The 14398-nt window shown below is 41.6% G+C and overlaps 1 long non-coding RNA gene and 1 pseudogene across 1 annotated transcript; one reads left to right on the forward strand and one right to left on the reverse strand.

Annotated features, from left to right (window-relative positions):
- Positions 1-4336: 4336 nt before the first annotated feature.
- Positions 4337-6123, reverse strand: LOC119518647. The gene is made up of 2 exons (XR_005213809.1): positions 5966-6123; positions 4337-4377 (listed from the first exon to the last, which is right to left on the reverse strand). It is a non-coding gene; the product is annotated as an uncharacterized LOC119518647 (long non-coding RNA).
- A 39-nt stretch (positions 6124-6162) lies between these two features.
- LOC119519049 overlaps positions 6163-14398 on the forward strand; it is an 80316-nt pseudogene continuing 72080 nt past the window's right edge.

The following is a 14398-nucleotide window of genomic DNA, read 5'->3' on the forward strand; positions in this document are numbered from 1 at the left end:
TTATAAAATGGGCAAAAGATATGAAAAGCCATTTTTCCAAAGAGGAAATACAAATGGCTAAAAAAAACATGAAAACATCTTCATCTTCACTGGCTGTTATGGAAATGCAAATCAAAACCACAATGAAATACCATCTCAAACCAATAAGAATATTTGTCATTAAACAGGGATTAACAAATGCTGGAGACGATGTGGAGAAACTGGAGAAACTGCTGGTGGGAATGTACAATGGTACTGCTACTGTGAAAGAGTTTGGCGGTTCTCAGGAAACTAGACATCAAATTACCCAATGATCTGGCAATTCTGCTTTTTGGTATATACCCAGAAGATCTGACAGCAGTGACACAAGCATACACTTGTAACTGATGTTAACAGTGGCATTGTTCACAATTGCCAAAAGATGGAAAAATCCAATTATCCTTCAACAGACAAGTGGATAAACAAAATGTGGTATATACACATGATGGAATACTATGCCACAGCAAGAAGGAACAAGGTCCTGAAACATATGGAAACATGGGTGAACCCTGTAGTTATAATGTTGAGTGAAATAAGTCAGACACAATAGGATAGATATTGTATGTTAGCATTACTATAAACTCCCTGAACAATGTAATATCAATGTCTTATACTGCAGAATACTAGGCATCTAGAGACAGAAGTTAGTGACAGGGGAATGATAACCTAACATGTTCTGACATATTAATGCCAGGGTGAATTTAAAAGTATAGGAATGGATAGGGATGATGATTTTAATGGGATCATAAGCATCAGAACTGCATTGAAGGTGAACAGAATTGAAAGGGGTTGTTTACAGGCATGTATCCCACAGATCAGCACTACAAATATAGATAGGTGTAACTTGCATGATATACTTCTAAACAATGACATTGGTACAGACAGTTGACAACGAGTGGTATATGGGAAAAATCCTACCTATTGCTTTCTAGGACCATAATTAAAAGGAATACCTTACTAGTACCATGCACAACACTAGGCTTCAAGTAATTAAGGGACTGAAAAGAGCTATAGAAGTGCTTTTCTGTTCTGAGAAATGCTTAAAATGGAGAGTGGTAGGGTGTACAACTAAGTGATAATGTGAGATATTGACTACTGTAGACCAAACATATACCATGTGAACTTAGGAACCTCCCTACTTTATCACTCAAGTCCTTGATCTTGAGGCTTGCTCTTTATACAGGGGAGGCTAAGCCCACCTATAATTATGGCTAGCAGTCACTCCAAAGACCTCTTTTGTTGCTCAAATATGGACTTTCTCTAAGCCCATACTCTGCAAATAAATTCATCACCCTCCCCATGACATGGGACAGGACCCTAAGTGAGTGTCTCCCTGGCAACATGAGACATGGATTCCAGAAATGAGCCTGACCCTGGCATCAAGGATTGGGAATTCCTTTTTGACAAAAAGAGGGAAAAGAAAGGTAACACAATAAGGTTTCAGTGGCTAAGACATTTCAAATAGAGTTGACGGGATGTACTAGAGGTCATTCCTATGCAAACTTCAGCTACATATCTCAATTGGCCACATTAAACCATCTTCCTGAAAACCCTAAAAATACCCAGGTCCCTATCTGAGAGTCTATAATAGTTTCATTCACTAAGTTCATTCTTCAGAAACTTAAATCCTCCAGTAAGCTCCTATTGCCAACTAAGTCCCAAAACACAGAGGCAACCATCTCTTCAAGAAAATCCACCAGTTGCATCCCTTTTTCCTATAATGTTGACACAACTTTTCCAACATGAACAAGTTAGGGATGGTACTGCCTAAACATTCCTGAAGATTGGGAAAGTGATTATATTAGAGGAAGGGGTAGTAATAGATGAGACAGAATTTAATAAAGGATTAAGAGTACTGAATCTCTATAGAAGTTTATTTTTCTTAGTTGCTAGGGTATTACAATAACTAGAACAGAAAATGAAATGACAGAACTGACTTCCATAACATTCTTTGAAATTTACTATATACCTACTTGTATTTGTAATTCGAAAGCTATCACCTTTTGAATATATGCCATATTTCCCAATAAGAAAATAACTGTACATATGGAACTATAACCCACAACATTCTTGGAAATTTCCTATATAACTAATTGTTAATTCCTACTTTGAAAGTTGTCACCTTTGGCATATATGTTACAGTTCACAATAAAGAAATAACTGAAAATGTGAATCTGCAATCCATGACATTCTTTGAAAATTTGCTCACTACTAGTTTAAATTTCACTTGGAAAGTATGAATTCTAAATAATTATGTTCCATAACCTTTAAAAAAAAGAGGCAACTATTGAATAACCTGTAGGCATCAAAAAAAGTTACATTTATCAGAAAAAAAACTTGCTAAAATAAATCAAAGAAGACACCTGAACAAACTGAAAAACATTCCATGTCAGGGATCAGCAGGCTTAATGCCACTAAATTCTACCCAAACTGATGTACAGATTCAATACCATACCAATCAAATTTCCCACTGACTGCTTTGCAGACATGGAGAAGCAAATGATCTAGGAAGGGTAAAGGGCAATACAAATAGCTAAAACCATCTGAAAAGACAATGCCAGTGGGAGGTATCACCCTTCCTGGATTTTAAAGCATATTGTCAAGCCAACAGTGGTCAAAACAGTATGCTACTGTGCAAAGATGGACATTGATCAATGGAATCAAGTTGAGAGCTCAGAACTAGAACCTCAGATCTTTGGTCAACTGATTTTCTAAATGAAATTTTATGAGATATATTCACACACCATACAATCCATCAAAGTATACTATCAGGGGTTCACAATATCACATATAGTTGTGTGTTCATCACCAATAATTTTAGAACATTTTCATTACTCCAAAATAATGAAAAAATAAAAATGAAAAAAACACCAAAACCAGCCTATACCCTTCATTCCCATATTTTATATATATAAATATATATATAATTACTCTTTTCATTCCCCTATTACATATATATATATACACACACACACACATATATATACATTATTACTCTTTTGCCTATACACTGGGTAAAGGGAGTGCCAGTCACAAGGTTTTCAAAATCACATGGTCACATGATAAAAGTTATACAGTTCTACACTTATCATCAAGGATCAAGTGTACTGGATGACAATTCAGCAAATTCAGGTATTTTCTTCTAGCTATTCTACTATACTAAGAAACTAAAAAGGAAAATCAACCTAATGCATAAGAATAAACTGCCTGAATGACCTCTCACCTCTATTTGAAATCTTTAGCCACTGATACATTATGTTGTTTCATTTCTTTTCCCCCTTTTGGTCAAAATGCATCACTGTCAATCCCACGATGCTAGTGCCAAACTCACCCTAGGAGTCATGTACACATAGGGAGGAGGGTAGTGAGTTTAACTTGCAGAATTGGTTGAGAGAGGCCACATATGAGTAACAAAAGATTTTCTCTGGGGGTGGCCCTTACTTTAATTATAAATAGGCTTAGCTTTTCCTTTTCAAGAGTAAGTTTCATTTGGGCAAGCTCCAAGATTGATGGCTTGACTTATTAAATGGGAGTTCCCAATATTTGTGAGAATATCAGGAATTCCCCAGGTGAGGAAGTTTGTATTTCTATACTTTCTCCCAGTCCCTCAAGGGACTCTGCAAATACATTATTATTTTCTGCCCAAAATACGCTGGGATGTATTAGGAGTGTATTAACCTGCACAAAATAACAATCATTCCCTATTCTAGGTTCCATGTAATTATGCTGTTTAAAAAAACTGACCACACCAGTTAGATTAGAAAGTGTGTCTCACTTCCTCTCTAAGTTGTATCAGCTTCCTTTCCCATCTGACATTGTATAATATCTGAGGGTTCTTTTAACGTGATTTTTTTTCCAGCGTCACTTCCTCTGGATATCTTCATCCTTTTTCTTCACACCCACTTTATTCCTTTGTGCTTCTCTGGGAAATGGGGAATGTAGGCCTGAGACGGAATGGGCAGGACCCTGTACTCTGACGATGGAGCTAACACATTATTCCCTGCTGAACCCAAACAGAAGTTTAGTCTTGTCTGACTCTTGCCTCGGCTCCTTCACCCTAAGCAGTAGTTCTGAACATGACAGTGGCTTTGGAAAAAGGCTTGCATATACACTGTGGTTGTTTTCTGACAAAGAGGTAGCAAGGAAAAGTGCACCTGCTTCTCTTTCCCCACTAGGGGCCTCAGCAGGTAGACACAGTTTACAGAATGAAGGTTCATGGGGCCATCTTACCTGAAGACATCTTTTCTCAACTCTGGTCCAGCTCAGACCTGCCTTGAATCTTCCAAGACTTTGTTTCTTGGGTCTCCTATGGTCTCAGGGGCCTGTTCCACCAAGTCAGAGTGTAGTTTCCAAGATGCTCTACAAACAAAGAGACTGTGTTTTTTAACCCATCCATTTATAAAGCAAACATCTCTCTGGAAAACTCTACCAAATGGGTAAGGAAACTGAAAAACTAGAAAGCTAGTCCTGCCTTTTCAGTGTGTCTTTACCTTTTTATCTTCCAATTCGAGCTTCCAGTTCCTTATTGGCTGAATCAGGGTACAATTTTAGTGACACACCTTATGCTCCAACAAATTGACTACTGTGCTTCCACCCACATTTCTGCCAAATTGCTCTCTACTTGTCATAATTTTACCAAGCAGAAGTCCTGGGCTGACCTGAGAGGAGCACGTGACTTCATTTTGCCTTCATTGTGTATCCCCTTTCTACCAAAGGGAAGCAGAGACCCCAGAGGATAACTAGTGTGCAGCCCAAAGTCTCTCTGCATGAAAACGAAGGAATCAGGGTTTGAACTTAGACCTGATTTTCATCCAAATCATGTACCTCTCACCACAGCGTTCAGTTTTCCAGCAGCTAGAGGAAAGAAGAGTGTGCGGACTCAGCAAATTATCCCTTCAGCAGGAGAGAAACATCCTTACCAGTGTTGGCCTTGTCTGACCAAACCTGGTTTCTAGTTCTTTATAGGACAAAATCTCATGAGATCTTGAAGATCTCTAATGGACGTGAACAGTGAACCCCAAAGGGTCTGTTTTCAAGGGCTGGGGGGCCAGAAGATTGAGGGTGGAAGTGGTGTGGGGGAGCATTGGGGTGAGGGAGGGTTGATAAGGGGTTAAGATGGTAGTGCAGGATTGGGCCCTGGCCTGGGCTGTAAAGAGGCTCGTCCTGGGGTGGGAAAGGAACTGGGCTTGGTTGGGGGGGGGGTACAGGACCAGGCCTCAGGTGTGGGGAACTGGGGTGGGGGAGGGAACTGGGCTGGTCATAAGGGAGAAGGAGGAACTGGCCTGGGATGGGGGAAGGGACTGGGCTGGCCACAAGGTGTGGAGGAACTGGACTTCTAGTGGGAGGAGGAGCTGGCATGTTCCTGAGGTGGGGGAGGAACTGGGACTTCTGATGGGGAGAGGGACTAGGCTGCTCTTGAGGTAGGGGAGGAGCTGGGCTTGGGTGGGGGGGAGGGTATAGGGCCAGGCCTCAGGTGTGGGGAACTGGGGTGGGGGGAGGGGATTGGCTGGTCCTGGGGTGGGGGAGGGGCTGGGGTGGTCCTGGGATGGGGGAAGAACGGGAGTGTGGTGGGGGAGGGGGGACTGGGAGAGGCCTGAGGATTTAAAGGTGTGGGGCTTCGGGTTGGGTGGTGGGGCTGCTTCACCCATGACCACATCCAACAAACTGCCGGGCTGTGGGACGGAAGAGTTGAGACCAGGGCCCACCTCCGCAACCTACTCTTCTGGTGCCCACTTTACTCCTTCAGATTCGGGGTGCAAGGCCTGGTCTGCAGCGGTGTGCTGAGCTCAACAGCAAACAGCGGGCAAGGCTCGACCCCGGTGCCCCGCTCCTCCTCCAGAGGGGACGCCCACTGCTCTTTACCCCACTTTTGCCCACCCGGAAATGGCGGCTTCCCTCCCCGGATTCCCTTCTCTCCAGAATGTTCATTGTTCATTTTGTTTCTTACCTCACCAACAAATCTCTTCTCTAGAGTCTCACCACGCCGGAAAACTCAGAATGCTGAGGAGGGGCTGGAGACCGGAGGCTGGAGGGGACGCTGAGCCAGGAGAAGGACATTTCAGGGCTGGAGCAGAGTCTCCACAGACGCACCTCTTCGCCGTCCAGCCTCACATCGCGGGCCAGGGACGCCCAGAGCGCGCACGCATGGCGCCTGACCAGTGCCCGCCCAGCGCGCCGGGACCCGGCAGCCAATCAGCGGTTTGCAGCGGGTGTGTGCGGGGAGGGGTGCGGGGGGGGCTTCGGCGGCGCCAGGGCCTGAGGGAGCCTCGTCGTTGCGGGCTTCGCCTGAGGAGCGCTGTGGGGCCGTTTCATGGCGGGAGATTCGCACCACTAATGGATGGACGGTAAGGACGCTGTGGATACTTTTTTTTTTTAATCTAATGAAGTGAAGCTTTCTTTGTAGGGTGCTCTAGATTTTCCCCAGTGTGACCCCAGCCTAGCTCTCCAGCTCTGTTATTTACGTCGTTGATGCAGCAAACGAAGCCAGATCTACCACCTGCTCACAAGCGTTTTTGACTCTCTCCCAGCCTCCCAGCATCTACTACTCAATTCTAAATTTGTCCTTTCCGAAGTTTTAGCTCCCATCTTTGATTTTATAGCTCTTAAGATCCTTTATGATACCGTATGCTTTCTAGTGGCTCTTACATGATAACACTTGTTATTGTAGTTATCGGCAGACGTCAGTTCTTCACTCCTGCTATGTAAATCCTTACAGGGCTGGGCAAGGTCTTTTTCATCTTCAGGTTGTCCACATCCTAAAGTAGTCACTTGACTATGTGATGATTAAATAAATTAAATGAATGAATTAATGGCATTAATTAACTGTATGACCCAGGGCAGTCTCACTTGTGGCTTGGATTTTCTTATTTATAAAATAAGGTTGAAGGAGGATCTTGATGCCCTGTGTTTCCCTCTAGTTTATAAAAATTTTGATTGTAAATTGTCCCATGTCATCACCTAAGGAGAAAGTGTACTATATTTGGAATTAAGTATAAAATCTTTTTAAATATGATGACTAATTCTGTTCCCCATGCCTCAAACCTGTGTTATTTTTAATTTCCTGCTAACATTACCAGATTAAGCACAATGCTATCATTGTACAAAAAGTAATTAATAAAAACTTTTCTCAAATGAAAGAGTGCTTAATGGGGAAAAATTATGGTGACTTTCCACTGGCCACAATTCCCCTTCCTCAGAGCAGCTGGGGTCTCCTATGTCATTTTTATATTTCCATATTCTAAATAAAGTGAACAAAGTTCATCAATATTCAAAATTGTCTGTTGAAGCTTTATTTTGATAAATGAGGATAATGCTTTCACGTGCCACCCTCCCCTCTTCTCCTTCCTCAGCATTACATTTTTAGATAAATAGATGTTCAGTGTTGACATAATTATTCTTGTCCAAACATAATTAACCACCAAGCTTGAGGTTCACTAAAATTTTGTTTCCTCTTTCTTTGTTTGACCTGAAAATAACAATGGATTATTTTTATATGGTTTCGTTTCTTTGTACATATTGCAAATTTTTCTTACCTTTTCAGTGGCCCAAAAGTACAGTTTTCAATCAAGTAGGGCATAGTAAGCCATCCATCACTGCTCATATTTTTTTCTTGTGGACGTGCTTTCTAGAACTTTTGCATAGCCACCATCCTCGGTGTTCTGTGGATTGTGAATTGGATTCCTGATTTCCTGTGTATAATGGTTTGGGTTTATTTTTATTGTTGTTTTGCTTTGTTGTGTTGTGGTTTGGGTTTATTTCCTCATTGTGTCTGAGTGCATCCTCCAGTAGTTTTTGTTTGTTTGTTTGTTTGTTTTTTTGACTTAAAACAAAAAGGCACAGGCTGGCATGGTGGGACCAGCAAATATGCTCTTATGTGATTCCTTGCCTCTTCTCTGGGATCACCTTTCCCCCTGTACTTAAGAGCCATCTAACTTCCCCCTGTGTTGGGGCTGGTAAAGTCATGCTTCTTGTACCTTCCTCTTTCTTGACTTACACACTGAATTTTGTGTAGGACAACTCCCAGCAGCTTCTTGAATACAGTGTGTGGGAGGTAATTTTAAAGGTGTATTGTGAATATATTGTCATTATTCTGTAAATACTCATTGTCATACTTTAAGAAGGACTCTGAGGAATATGAAGATATGAAGACCATTTCTGCCCATGGTGAGTTTATAAGAATAGGTGGATACAGACTAGAAATATTTATGTGATATAGGTAAAGTTAAATCTTAGAGTGAAACAATGTCACACTCCATGGGCTTTTCTAGCATACATGTGTTTAATTTCTGTACAAATGGAGTACCAAGATTGTATGAACCCAGAGCAAGGGAACCCATTTGGACTGGGATGGTCTGGAGGAGGTGGTCCTTAGCTTTTAAAGGATGGACAGGATTTTGATACATACAGATGGCTGGAACTACATTTTTTACCTGGATGTAAGCAAACATTAAGTATGTTCCAAAGAAAAAGGAGCATGCTGCTTTGACTGGATGGAGAATCGGAGATAAGTAGAGATAAAGTTGGAAGGTAAATTGGGGTCAGTTATGGAGGACGTTGAATTTCAGGCTGAGGAGTTTGAATTTAATCTGTGGGCCTTCAGACACAATTGGAGGTTTTTTATAATAAATGCTAGGACAAGGCTGATGCCGTTCCAGAATGCCATATATACAGAATCATAGTATGTAGTATTTTTTGTCTGGCTTCTCACACCTAGTGGAATGCATTTGAGACTCATCTAAGTTGTTGAGTGTGTCAACATTCTGCTTAATGTTATTGCCGAGTGGTGCCCAATGCATGGATTCAGCACAGTTTATCTGTTTACCAGTTGTTGGCATTTGACTTGTCTCCAGTTTGGGGCCATTATGAATAAATCTGCTATAAGCATATATGTACAGGTTTGATGTGAATGAATTCCATTTTTCTCATGTAAATACCTGGTAGTGGGATTGCAGGGTTGTATCGTAAGTGCATGTTTAAGTTTATGACAATCTGCCAAACTCTTTTCAATGGTCTGTCCCATTTTACATTCCTGCCTGCAGTGCACGAGTATCCCAGTTGCTTCAAATCCTTGGAACCACTTAGAATTTTCAGCTTTTTAAGCCAGTTTAATGTGTAGTGCCTTATCTCATTGGAGTTGCAGTTTGCATTTCTCCAGTGACCAATGAGGCTGAGCATCTTCTCATGGGCTTGTTGCCCATCCATTTAACTTCTATAGTGAAGTTATTTAAATCTCTTACCTATTTTGTAAAGAATAAGATTCTTGATATTTTACATAGACACATGCCCATTATGAATTCAGAAAATGCTGAAAAATAAAAATAACAAAGTAAATCACCATAAATCCCACCACCAAGAAATAACTATTTTAATATTAAGTTAGCAATATTCCAGGCATTTCTGGAATATACAGATTGGAGGGCAGATAAATGGATGAATGAGTAGTAGACCAGAGAAAAAAATACACACACACACACACACACACACAAACACACACACACAAATAAATGGGATCATGTAATAAGGCTGGTTTATTGAAATATTCATATACCATGAAATTCTATGTTTTCAACTGTACAATTCAGTTTTTTATATATTCACAATGCTGTGCAGCTATCACCCTTCTTAATTTTAGAACATTTTTCTCACTCCCCCAAAACAAACCCATACCGCTCCTCACCTTTTTGGCCCCTGACAACCACTAATTGACTTAGGTCTCTATGGATTTGTCCTTTCTGGACATTTCATATGAGGGGAATCATATAACATGTGGTCTTTTGGGTCTAGATTCTTTAACTCAGCATCATGTTTTCAAGGTTCATCCATGTTATATCATCTACTAGAACTTCATTCCTTTTTGTACCTGGAAAATATTCCATTGTACAGATACACCACATTTTGTTTATCCGTTCATTAGTTGATGGATATTTGGTTTGCTTCCACTTTTTGGCTATTATAGGTAATGCTGCTAAGAACATTGTGTGCATGTTTTGTGTGGATGGATTTTCAATTCTCTTGGTTTTAAATACCCCAGGGTGGCATTGCTTGTGCCCATTGTTTACATTGTTTTTTTTCCTTACATAATTCTGAGGTATATGCAGTTTTAAATGTTGGATTAACAGGTAGGTGTATCTTTAAAATTCTTTATCTCCAAGGTAGTTCTGTCTTCAAAGTACCCAGTTTTGATGTAGGTTTAATGAAGGGTTTATGAAAACTTGATTGTCTAATGTTCTCCAAATATAACATTACTAAATCAGCCTAAAAAACCAACTTGTATTGATCTGAACTGTAAAAAACTAAGTTGTTCCACTTCAAGTTTTTATTTTATCTTAAATATTTCTTCAGATTTTCCTTGTTTCTATAATTCACTTAGTTGCCCATCATAAGTATTTATTGATATAGCCTTTTGCACATCAAGCATTCTATCCTCTACGGAACTGGACTAAAACATTCAGGGGAATGACTTCAGCTGCAGTTTTGATTTGTGAAATGTAGTCATGATGATTTTTAATATGGATGGCTATGATTTTGATCATGATTGCCTGTCTCTCTCCCTCATCTAATGATACATATGGCTCCTTCATGAAGGCTTGGTTGAGACCCAGTGTCAATGAACCTCCCCCTTGCCAGGGTGACAGAAATCAACAACGGTCCTTGCGGCCATCTCCCTTGGTGAAGGTGTGCATGCAGTCCAGGCCTGGAGCTAACGAGACCTCCTGTCAGTTCTTTCAGTATTGCAGAAAGGCAGAGGGCCTTGGAGGCATATATGAGGGTGACACAGGCCTCTCACCAGGACCTGGAGAACTTCCTCAAGTGGATCCAGGAGGCAGTAACCATGCTAAACGTGCTGGCAGGTGCCTCTCAGTGAGAGGATGCCCTCCAGGAGAGCACCCTGGCCAGGTTGCTCAGGCAGCATGTGCAGGTGAGTGGGGGGAGCACAAGCAATACCTTCCCCTGGGGCACACCCAGACCCATCCACCTGCAGACTAGGGGCTGTTAAACTAGAAGCTATGCTCTGTTGTGAAATCCATGTTCCCTGGGGACTGATATGTTTCTAGTAATAAGATTGATTAATTATTTTATTTAGTATTAGAGGCAGAATACCTTGCTTTATGGAAGTGATACTTGTTGATTTAGACTTATGGGCTCATAGTTATTCCGTTGTCCATCATTTTCAGCCCTATTCCAAATCAGCCTATTGTATCCTAAATTATAATGCTATTTTCCCTTAACATGAAGTTGTTTCTTCCCCTTTTATCAGAAATACTTAATTTAAAAACCACAAAACACTCTGTGGCTTGGTTTCTATCTAAGGATGTAAGTTCAAAGGTACTTGTTTTATATCTTTTGCTTGATAATTGATTATATGGGTAGTCTGAGGTTCAAATCTTTCTTCCACATGAAATGTGGTAATACAAAATCTTTTCTCTTAAAGAATTTTTGTGGATCCTTATAAAGCATGCAGGAAGCTTCCCACTGCCCCTGAGTGCCCTCAAAGCCCCTTTTCTAGGCAGAATGAGCCATACTTGCAGTCATATAGACCCTCTTGCTTGGAACTTGGCTCAAGGCCATTCTCTCTGCCTTGGCTGTACCACTGCTTGCTCCTTAGGCCACGTCAGTCTCATGTGGTTTGTCAGTGACCCTTTCTGCAGGCTGGGAGTGGGTGTTCCCTCCATTCCCACAGATCATGCACTTCTCTGAAGGTGGCCAGATCTGACTTCGGGTGCTGCCTGCACAGTGCCCTGGGTGCAGTCCTGAAAACACACCACCAGCCACCCTAGTGATACCACCATGGAATGTGGTCTGAAGACCCTCTCTGAACCCTTTCTTAGTAATTTTTCATAAAATGTTCCCAATATGCAGATCTGGATCAAGGGTAGAGAGACTTTCTTTGAACAGTTCTTATTCTTACAAATTTTCTTTAAGATTGTTTTCATTAAAATCATACAAAAGTGGGGGACAAAAGAGAACTATTTTGGATAAACTTATTTCTAAGTTGTTCCCCACATAAGGATGATTATGGAATTTTTCTGTTGTATTCTCAAGCTTAATTAGATGAAAGCCCTTGCCCACGTGTGTTTCTGTTATTGATGGCAGTGACACTTCTGATTTCCTGCTCTTTGCACAACCACTTCATGACATGGTGATGAGGGTGACCCAGCAAGTGTTGGGTGGAATCTGCTCTTTCCCCTCCCTGCACTGGAACCACAGGGGCTGTGCCAGTTTGAATGTATTATGTCCCCCAAATGCCATTATCTTTGATGTAATCTTGTGTGGGCAGACATTATCAGTGTTGATTAGATTGTAATTCTTTGAGTGTTTCTTTGGACTGTGCCCCACCCAGCTGTGGGTGATGACTCTGATTGGATAATTTCCATGGAGGTGTTGCTCCATCCATTCAAGGTGGATCTAAGTTGATCAGTGGAGCCATGTAAATGAACTGACATAACAGAAGGAACTCAGTGCAGCTGTGAGTGATGTTTTGAAGAGGAGCTACAGCCAAGAGGGACACTATGAAGAAAGCACAGGAGCTGCAGATGAGAGACATTTTGAAGATGGCCACTGAAAGCAGACTCTTGTTGTGGAGAAGCTGAGAGAGGACAAATATCCCAAGTGCAACTAAGAGTGATATTTTTGAGGAACTGCAGCCTAGAGAGGAACATCCTGGGAGAAAGCCATTTTGAAACCAGAACTTGGAGCAGACACCAGCCATGTGCCTTCCCAGCTAAGAGAGGTTTTTTGGACACCATTGGCCATCCTCCAGTGAAGGTACCCTATTGCTGATGTGTTATCTTGGACACTTTATGGCCTTAAAACTGTAACTGTGTAACCAAATAAACCCCCTTTTATAAAGGCCAATTCATTTCTGGTGTTTTGCATCCCAGCAGCATTAGCAAACTAGAACAGGGGGCCACCCTGAATAATAATCATGGACTCCCTTGGGGAGTACCTGGCTTTTGGGGTTCTAGAGGGCTCTACAGGTGTGTATGTCCTGGAACATCTTGTTCTTTGTGACTTCAGCAACTATAAGGCTGACATATCAGTGCTCATTCTGCTTGATTTATGCAATTGTATTAAATTCCCAGGCCTCCAGGCTATGCACTTAAGTGGGGGGTGCTTATGGACAAAGAACAGCAAGACCCAGGATTCTCCTAGAATTTCAGGGCTCCCATGCACACACATCATGTCTTGGTTATGTACTTGCCATAGCCAAAACTCTTCTCACTATTTAATGAATATGCAAACTTGGGAAGAAATATATGTAACAGAAACATTTAGTATATTTCTAAATAAAAAAATTAAGCACAAGATGATTTGTCTTATGGAAAATGGCATCTAGGCAAAAATGTTAATGATGAAAATGCAAAAATAATTGCTTCTCAAAAATAATTTGGTGTAGCTAAACTAGTCTGTTTTGCCTCATAGGAAGAGAGAAACAGAATTAAGAGCCCATTAAAATCTCCTTGTTTATCTAAGGATAAACACACTCATTTTTTCCATTTAGGATATTATTCAGTAGGTTAGAGTAATTTCAGTGCTGCCCATCCTCCTCTTTTGCTAAATGTTTTTTATTTTAAAATGTCCCTTTTATTAGAAAGCAACTCCATGATTTCCTGTGAGTGCCTTTTAGTTTGGTGATTGTGAGGGATGCAGTTTCTTTAGCTGAGAATATCTGAGGCACGAGAATTTGTTTTCCTGTGGACTTTTGTGTGGATGGCTCTCCTGTTCTGCAGGTAAACAAATATTTAAAATGGAAACCTTGGAAAGTTAACTGTTAGAGTAAAATGAATGTGAACAGGGCCCTGAAATCACACAATCTGTTCTCACAGTGGTGAGGTGGCAGATACAGGGCCATGTGTGGGGTCTCCCAGGGTGGAAGGAAGACCCCTTGCACAGGGGCAGGTTAGGGCTGCTTACCCACCCATTGTGTGTGTGTCGCCTCGTGGCTGTGACAGCCTGGTCACGGGCACAGGAGGACTTCACAGAGATGAGCATGTTGAAGCCTCCATTGGAAGCACCACAGAAGAGGACACTGCCATTTCATCCTGCAAGGGTCATCTCCTGGGCATGAGCCTTTACCTTCCATTGTCCTGCTGCAAAGTGTGGGGACTTTATCCCCAGCAAAAGCCCCATGATGAAAGGAAACCTGATCCTTTGGTGACCTGCAGGAGAGAGAAGCTCCTGGGGAGTGGAGCCCTCAGATTGTGGCAGGTCTTGTTGCTATATGTCTGGTGACTATGGGGAGAGCTCAGTAAGGCACATGGAGCAGGAGAGGGGTGCTGTGAGATTTCTTCTCTGGTGGCATTATAGAGAATGGAGGGGAGCTGCATGAGACTGCCTGCTGAGCCACTGTTGGGATGCACTGGTGACCATGCAGGCCAGG

This window comes from Choloepus didactylus, chromosome 22 (assembly GCF_015220235.1).
Source record: "Choloepus didactylus isolate mChoDid1 chromosome 22, mChoDid1.pri, whole genome shotgun sequence".
Lineage (NCBI taxonomy): Eukaryota > Metazoa > Chordata > Mammalia > Pilosa > Megalonychidae > Choloepus > Choloepus didactylus.